This window comes from Coptis chinensis, chromosome 2, assembly GCF_015680905.1.
Source record: "Coptis chinensis isolate HL-2020 chromosome 2, ASM1568090v1, whole genome shotgun sequence".
Taxonomy (NCBI): domain Eukaryota; kingdom Viridiplantae; phylum Streptophyta; class Magnoliopsida; order Ranunculales; family Ranunculaceae; genus Coptis; species Coptis chinensis.
In genome coordinates, this window is record NC_141457.1 from 13562477 (window position 1) to 13571922 (window position 9446).

At 34.7% G+C, this 9446-nt stretch overlaps 1 pseudogene; it reads right to left on the minus strand.

Annotated features, from left to right (window-relative positions):
* Nucleotides 1-6501: 6501 nt before the first annotated feature.
* LOC147514993 (pentatricopeptide repeat-containing protein At1g03100, mitochondrial pseudogene) lies at nucleotides 6502-7970 on the minus strand (annotated as a pseudogene).
* Nucleotides 7971-9446: the final 1476 nt, after the last annotated feature.

Genomic DNA, 9446 nt, shown 5'->3' on the forward strand with positions numbered 1-9446 from the left:
TAGTATAAATATATATATTTGTCATTTATTATTATTATTTTGTTATTATAGTTTTATATTATTAGTTTATGATTTTATATAATATTTTATACAATAAAAATAAATAAATAAATTATATATAAAAACTATTAATTTTTTAAATCGGATCGGATATTATCGGATGCGGATATGTGAGTATCGAATCCGTATCCGAAACCAGTTCGGACATAAAAAATATCGAATCGAATCGAATCCGAAATTTTCGGATAATATCCGATTTTTTCAATCTGAATTCGAATCGGATTCGAATATTTGGATATCCACTTGCACCCCTAGTCTTGGACACGTTTGAATAATATATATATATATATATATATATATATATATATATATATATATATATATATATATATATATATATATATATATATATTAACCCAACAACAAAAGGAAAAGGTCCATAATTTTAAAAATGTTTAATACCTAACATGCATATGCTCATCAAAGCCATTATCTAAAAGTTCTATTTAGCGACGGTTTACTATAAAACGAAGTGAGGCGTATGCCTCACGGAGGCAGAGGTGCAAGCCCGTCCATCCAGGGAAAAAACCTATCATGTGACATTATAAAACTAAACCAGATGGATAAATTGATTACTATTTCCTTAAACTTTATCTTATCAAGACATTAGCTACCACACATTAATTCAAAAGCACACAATCCAAACAAAGTCACCACTAAGCAACGATATATAGATGATTTGGCATCATAAAATTGTTATAATAAGCGGACTCAATAAAGATCAGCACATCTTTAAAGATCGATACAGTACAAACAAAATCACCATTAAGCAAAGGCAAATAGATAATGGCGTCTTATAACTATTATATGAACTTCGACTCAAGGATCACCAAATCTTTAAAGATCAAGAATTGAGGGTGGATCACGATATACTAAGTATAAACCTAAGTATCATGCATTGAGTCCCTTCGCTTCAAGGACCTCATGGTGTATTAGGACTTATGAAACTCGGTTTTCAAATTTTTGAACTCCTTTGAACATTGGGGAATGCAAGAAGACAGGTTTTAACCAAGATCTATGAAATTCTGTTTTACCAAGTTTATAAGATAGAGTATGTCGTATAACTATATAACTATAAACTATGTCAACCAACTATGAAGTGAGAACTATAAGATTCCTTCCTAAAATAATACAATATAATTGTAAACTGAAAAGAAACGAATGATATGTGTTTGAGTTTTATAGCTAAAACCGTATAGAGACATCCATAAGTCAAATGTAAGAATAGATGGCCCATAAGATGACTAAGCTGTTCAACAAAGGAGACAAAAGGTGTGCAACTTTTTCTCATGCAGACCAAGCAGTACAATGGAGCAGCTGCTATATAAACAACTTAGAATTTTATGTTCTGTGCTTAAAGTCAAATGGATTAGTCCTTGACTTAACTAGCATAAATTGGATCAGAAAACATATGAGATTGATAAACAAAATAATTTTTCAAAAAGTTCATCGAGTTTGACAACTTTGGTATAGACATATATGCATCATAAACATAACCAAAGATAGAAATCTCAAAGCAATCACGACATCTAATTAATCTCTAAAACAAAACAATTATCCAATAAACTTTGACATTTAGCAAAGTATAATTACTTCCATCAAATAAATCAATCCATAATGTAACTAGCATTCATAGGAAAACCAAATAACTAAACAAATGACAGCAGAGGGGATTTCAAACGACACAGTTATTAGATCACTGTGACATTTAACAAGCACAATTTTCAAGGAGTTACCTGAAAATATCAGCACCATCAAGCATAAAAATCCCAGGCTCCTCACCGTCTTCCCCATCAAGAACAACTACATTACCCAATCTCCTCCTCTCTCCTTCTTCCCACATATTCTCAATCTCTCTCCACTTCCCACCACTCTTCAACTCCAAAACCACACCATCTCTATAATACTCATCCACTGGAAAAACCCCCGAAACTGTCCTCGACTCACCATACCAACCCATAACCCAAAACTCCATCTCCTCACCATTCCCAACTAAAAACCCAACACACCCAGCTCGAAACCTAGGTAACCCATCCATCTCCACCCACTCATTTTTCTCCACATCATATCTCTCCACTGAACTCATCCTACTTCCAGCTGCCCCAACATAACATGTCTAGACCCCCCCACCAGCCACAATAATCCCCCATTGACCGCGACACATAAAACTCCCCGAGCGATAACATAGGCGATAAACACACCCAGTCATTGGTAAACATATCAAACCTATATATCGAGCCGGGCGCCCGGGGAAGTCCATAGGAAACGACACGGCGTCGAACAACGAGCCGCCAATTACATGTGAGGGGCTATCCCCCAGATCGGAAATTACTATTCGGGCGTCCCCGGGCGTCGTCGAAATTAAAATTTAATTATAAAATCCGGATACTCTAAATTACATCGTATAGCGTAACCCGAAACAATATTATCTAGTGTTCGATTGAATACAAGCTATGGTTATAAACTTATAATGGTGCTTAAATCGGTTTCTTGACCAATTCCCTTTTATTCAATCTCAAATTTATTGATCAAAGTTTACGATTTCGTTTTTTATCAAAATTTACGCTTTTGTTTCCTGTAGACTCAAAGATTCGACAACAACAAATACAGAGTGCTATAATAGACTCAAAACAAAACTTTGATCGATTAATTTGCAATAGCATCCAAAACATAGACAATTAAATAAAAACGAAAAAAAAAATATTACCTTTATTTTCTTGCTCGCGAGATCGAGAGAGAGAGAGAGCTGGAAAGCGAACCGGAGAACGACACCAGACGAGAGATGGGTGAGGAGCGCCGGTGCAATAAAAAAGCTGTGGAGAAGTTGGGAGGAAAAACGCTGCGATTCACGAAGAAGAAGCAGCGGTTAAGAGACGCTTTTTTCTTTTCTGTTTTTTTTCTTCTGGTATTTTTCTTTTTTAACCTAAGTGATGAGTATGAAGGGATTTAAACAACCTTCAGTTTCTATTTCTATCCCTTTCTAATTCTTTTCCTTTTAGGTTTAGTTGTTTTTGGGAGGGAAGTTAAAAACATAGCCGCGCGCCCAAAATCAAGACTTTGTGTTTCATGGCATACGATGTAATTATTCGTATTCGTATTCGTATTCGTACTCGTACTCGTGTCGCTTATTTATTTTGATAATCTGTTAATTTTTGTTTTCGTTTGTTTTCGATATTTTTACACCCAGAAGTAGGGGTGCAAACGGATATGTTCGGATGCGGATATGTCTGTATCCGAATCCGAATCCGAAAATTTATACCGATATCCGAATCCGAATCCGATGGATATTAAAAAATTTATCCGAATCCGATTTCGGATATCCGAAACGGATATCGGATAATATCCGATCCGAAAATAAAAATTAATTAAAATTTATTTGCTTTGAATAATTCATTTTACCACTATAAAAACTAGTATAAATATATATATTTGTCATTTATTATTATTATTTTGTTATTATAGTTTTATATTATTAGTTTATGATTTTATATAATATTTTATACAATAAAAATAAATAAATAAATTATATATAAAAACTATTAATTTTTTAAATCGGATCGGATATTATCGGATGCGGATATGTGAGTATCCGAATCCGTATCCGAAACCAGTTCGGACATAAAAAAAATATCCGAATCCGAATCCGAATCCGAAATTTTCGGATAATATCCGATTTTTCGAATACGAATTCGAATCGGATTCGAATATTTGGATATCCACTTGCACCCCTACCCAGAAGTGACACATCAAGGCAAACCACTAGTGTCACTTTCAAATAATGGGACACAAAAAATAAAATTACTTGTGTCACTTTTCCTAGAAGTAACACATCAGCCCTCGTTCTATAAAAAAGTGACACATCAAAACTCTGTGTGTCACTTTTTTCTAGTAAGTGACACAAGACAAAAAAAATAAGTGACACAAAAAGCCCTTCTTTTAGTAGTGTCTGTTGACACACCTGCATCGGTGTCAACAGAAGTTGGCAATCCAGCATTAGTGCCAACAATAGTAGACACTTCTGATTTTGTACCAACAATCGTGAACACTTCTGTGGACACACCTGCATCGGTGTCAACAGCAAAAGTCGGCAATCCAACATTAGTGCAAACAACATTTGATACTAAACTCGACACACCAGCATTGGTGCCATCGGCAGAAGTTGCTACACCAGCATTGGTGACAACAACAGGTGTTGGAACTCCAAAACTACTTCCACCAAAAGGAGTTGGCACTCCAAAATTGATCCTGACAACAGAAGTTGAACCCATTGTGTCTCCACCATCGTCAACTTTTTCCATCTACATTATCAAAAGAAAAATTAAACAATCAATAACGAAAATAATTCTAAATCACAAAAACAAGATCAACACTAACATCAAGTTCAGATATACTGTTAGTCATCGCTTCCCCACCGATATCATCATCATCATCAATATCATGCACATCAATAGTTTTTTGTGCCAGAAGACAAAAAACCTGTCATAATGAAACGTCATTCCAAAACATATTATAGGTCTTACATATATGATATATATTTTAAAAGAAATATTATATACATACCATTTCTCGATTCTCAATCCCTTCCTCAATTTTACTTGAGTTATCCCTAGCTTTCTTTTCCCTCTTTTTTGGACGTAAGCTTCTTTTCTTCTTTCTAATATTTTCTTGTCCGCTATCCTCCGAGTCATCTCCTTCTACTTCTTCGTCATCTTCACTGCTATCATCTACAATAACATTCTTTCTCTTCTTTGAACCACAGTAAGGTGCTAATTCCCTAGGCTCATTAAGCAGTCCATTTTCTATATCATGATAATAATCTACAATATCGTCTGGAAACGACAGATCATAGATATTAGCATTATGACTAAACAAACTAACAAATTTCTTTTTTATTATCTCACTGCTAAACAATGATATATTTGGAAACTTCAGAATATCCCCTATAAAAAAAATGAACAAGATAATCATAATGTGATGCTAACTATTTAAAATAATAATTATATGAATATTGAGTTAACATCTTACCTGATATATTGTTAGGATAATCAATATTTTCGAACCTCTAATTGCCTTTGATATTAAAACCATACAATTTTGCATTATTGTAGTTCGAAGGCATCCCATAAAACCGATAATTCTAGTTGTGATGGTTATGATATCCCAACGCATAACTTTTAAAAGAAGCCTTGTTTTGTCGCAGAGGCTTCAATAACTCAAACAATAGGTCTGAAGACATACTCCTTTGATAAACCTTACAAATCCTCGCTATACGGGTAAAGATAGCCTAATAGCCAGGAGATAATTGTAAAGGATGCAATCTCCATCGAGTTAATAATTTGGAAACTGATTTTCGAAATGGAATACTACAACCAACCCAAAAATGTGAAAACAATAAAATTATGTCATCATTTTCACACTTTTGGTCAATATGGCTTCCAACATACTCAATGGAAACATCATCTCCAATATCATACTGTGCTCTCAAACTATCTGCATCAATACCCTTCGCCACCCTATTCATATTAAAATCCTCCTTATCACCCCATCTCCTCATCAAGTTATAATTCCTCTCCATTAAACAAATATTTTCAATACTATCAAAAAGATAGAAAAATATCAAACCCTTCTCTCAAAAGCAAAGACGAAAATACAATATTGTTTTTTAACAAGTATACATGTTGGACAAACTTACGGTATAACTAACATATTTATTTAGATTCTTAATCATTTCTTTGCATAATTACTAGAACTAAACATGGTTTACTGTCTCTTATTGGGATCCAAATCCTAATATACATTCCTCAAAAACAAAAAATCTTACTGTTCATAACATGACAACCGACTTTTTGTGATAAGAATGAAGAAAACATAAAAAAAGGTGTGAACGTGAATGGAAACATACCTTACTGCACAAGTAAAACAAGAACATGAACCAGAAGATAGGAACTTTTATTTCTTCTCTTCTCAAACCTAACTATTTCTATTTTTTAAGTCTGATAATTATTCTGCTCCCACAAGTTCTCCTTTTATAGATATTCTAACTCCAAAGCTGTATACCAATAGGACTAGATTTTCAACACTGACCCAACAATCACTTTCCTAATTCGCTTAAGCTTCGCCCTTGTATTAGGTTATCTTCAACAGACCTTGTTATATATGAAGTTTGAATTCGAATTTGGAAATTAATTGCAGCATCTTCAACAGACCTTGTTCTATTAGTTTATCTTCAACAAAACTCACTTACTAAAAGTTTGAATTTGGCCGCTCGTAACATGCCGATCAACTTACCCGATCAATATTGCGGAAAAGAAAGTTGCGGATTTATCTCTTTGAGTAGTTGCTTCGATCACTTTTGCCGATCCCGTTGAACCACCAATACCGAATCTTTGAACTGCCAATGCCGCTCGATACTTTAAATTGCCGCTGGTGTGCTGATCCATTTTAATAGCCGCTGAATGAATTGCCGCTGCTTGATTTGCCGCTTGTTGAATTTTCGATAGCAACTGGGACATCTTCTTTATTTGCTTTTATCAAAAATTCATCCAGTTCTTTAACCTTTCCAGCTTTAAAAAAGGGCATAACCAGTTTGATGTAAATTTTCTCAGTTGGCTGAAGTATACCACATTCAGAAGTAACCAGTTCAACTCGCTTCTGCAAGTTTTCCAATAAAAGATCAAGTGTCTCTTTTGCCTCAGCCTCTAGGCCTACATAATTTCAATCTCTACAGAACTCTTCATATGACAAGTCTGAGCTTTCAACAAATATAGGTTGCTTTAGAACATCAGATTTTTTAAGGCCACGGGCTTGTCTGGAATTTACTGTGGGCGAGGAGAACTTACAAGTACCAACAGCTTCAAGTGTAAGTGTTGCCGAAGCAAGAGAATTACGTGCTTTCTTCGCCTTAGAGAGCATTTCCAAGACCATTTGTGATGCAGAACTAAGGTCACCAAAGTTCAAATGACATGTCAGCAAACAGTTATAGAACTGTTGATATTGACCCAAGTTACAAGTGTCATCTATGTGTCTCTTAAGCTTCTTGAGTTCATCTCTGTGTCCATTTATTTCATAGATAAGTGCCATTGTAATTAGTAAATTTGAGTCAGCCTTTATACCAACTAGAGGCATCATTTCCAGAAGTTGTTCAGCCTTCCTAGTTGTGCCAAATAACAAACAGCCAGCAGCAAGGTTGAAGACAGTAGTGTTAGGCTTCATCGAAAGCAAAGGCCTGTTAGTCTTCTTCCGTGGATCTACCCTGTTATCTTGGAACAAGTATCCTATTTCTAGAATTAACTCAGCAGCAAGGTATGCACCAGAGGCTATCCTTGACATATGAGCCACAATTGCCGACCATGCCGTTACCGGGGGTACTTTTCTGTTTCAACCATTCTTCTTAGCACAGTCGATGCAGGTATTGGCAACCCATACTTTGCAAGACTGAAAGAGAGGTATATTAGAGTTTCAAATTTTAACAATTCAAGCTTATCTTCATCAAAAATCAGTTCCACCAAACTGTGAGATTTCTCAAGCCACTGAAGGTCACGACTTTCTGCAAGACCAGTAAGAAGATTATTTAATATGGATTTTCTAGGAAATCCTTCCATCTCCTTATACTATTGATATAACTTCCATGAATCATTATATCTGCATTCAATAATGGAATTTTCTAATTCTACAGTTAGGCGAGATGGGTCACAAGGCTGCACTAATATCGTTTCAGCCATGGTCGAAAAGGAGAGCCTCCACGAATTAGTACACACATTGTTCAGCTTCCCAAGAGGGCTGTCCTCGTTTACATCATCCAAACTGCAAGAAGAACTTTTTTTGACGTTGAAATGGCTGCCACTGAGCAAGGAAAATGAATAAAAAAGACTTGGAGTAAACTTGTGGCGAAGCCTCTTGATTGATAGCATTTTTTCCATCGAAGTATAAACACCACTCTGCAGTGGTAGCCCAACAGACCAACTTCAGCAATACGAAGAGCACCTTCTTGAATATACAAGAATTTCATGACTTAAAACCAGATGTTCGTTCAAGTAATAACTGTCTTTGGCATGAAGAAAACTTGGTTGTAATTGGAAAGCGCTCTACAGAGTGTGGCGAGCACCAAATGCCTCAAAAGATTTGATCCTAAATTATCACAAGATCGGTGTTATACAAGAGCCATTCAAGATTGTTTGGCCGCTTCCAAGTAACGTGAACAAGGATCTGGTCTCAGCTGAGTTCGTGTAACCAAGTCTTGTTACAACTACTTCTATCAGTCTTTTGGAACATACATCAACATGCATTGCTGAGCCCATCTGTGCTTCTATTGTCTTTTTGCCGATCTGAACATTGAAAAATGCCGCTAGCATTGCCGAGCCATAAATGTTGCTCGCATTGCCGATCCAAATGAATTGCCAATCCAATTGTCATTCAAACATGATTTGCCAATCTAATTGCCGATCCAAATGAATTGCGGATCCAATTGTCGTACAAATATGATTTGACAATCCTATTATTGTTCAAATATGATTTGCCGATCCTTCAGTATATTGACATGCCCATATCAAATACATCCAACTAAAAAGCCAAGCCAATACCCAATTCTGATTCATAACCCAACCCTTTATATTTAAGACTAAATAGTTTCATCTAAAAAGCCCATGAACTCCTTTTTATGGTCTTTTAACTATAGCTTCAATTCTTAACTGCCGACCATATATTTATTTTGTTAGTGGGTGTTAAGTTCTCATTTTTTCAAAAAAGTATTTTTTCTTAAAAAACACTTTTATGAAAAAGTATTTATTCTAAAAACAGTTTTTCAATAAACATGTTTGGTTGTGACTTTTCTTAAAAGCTATTTTATCAAATCAGATTTCACACTATGTTTCTCGATATATTTTGGCATATCAAGGCATAAATCACTAAAGTCTAAAACATCCGGGGAGTTCATTTGCCTTTAGCTCCAAAAGTGTTTCCTTCAAAGAAAAATAGTTTTTTAACTTAAAAAACAAGTTTTACCTAATTATCATAAAACAAGTTTTTGGGACCAAAAAGTGTTTTTTGGATGAAAAACTATTTTTTTTTAAATAGAAACCAAACACATTTATTTTTTCAAAAAATGTTTTTTCACTAATAAACACTTTTTAGCAATAAATAAATAGGATCCAAACACCCCCTTATGTTTCTTTCCTAAAGTTTTATTTACCAAACTACCATCACTCACCAATATTGAAACTGCCGAAACCTTTACTCTTTTATTCTTACCCACAATTTACCAAATTGCCTTTACATTTGATCAAATAACTTTGATTTTTTACATGCCAATTTAATATTTTCTGTTCATGATATTTGTCCACCCCTACTACTTCTATTTTACCAATCAATATAACAGTTTATAAACCTAA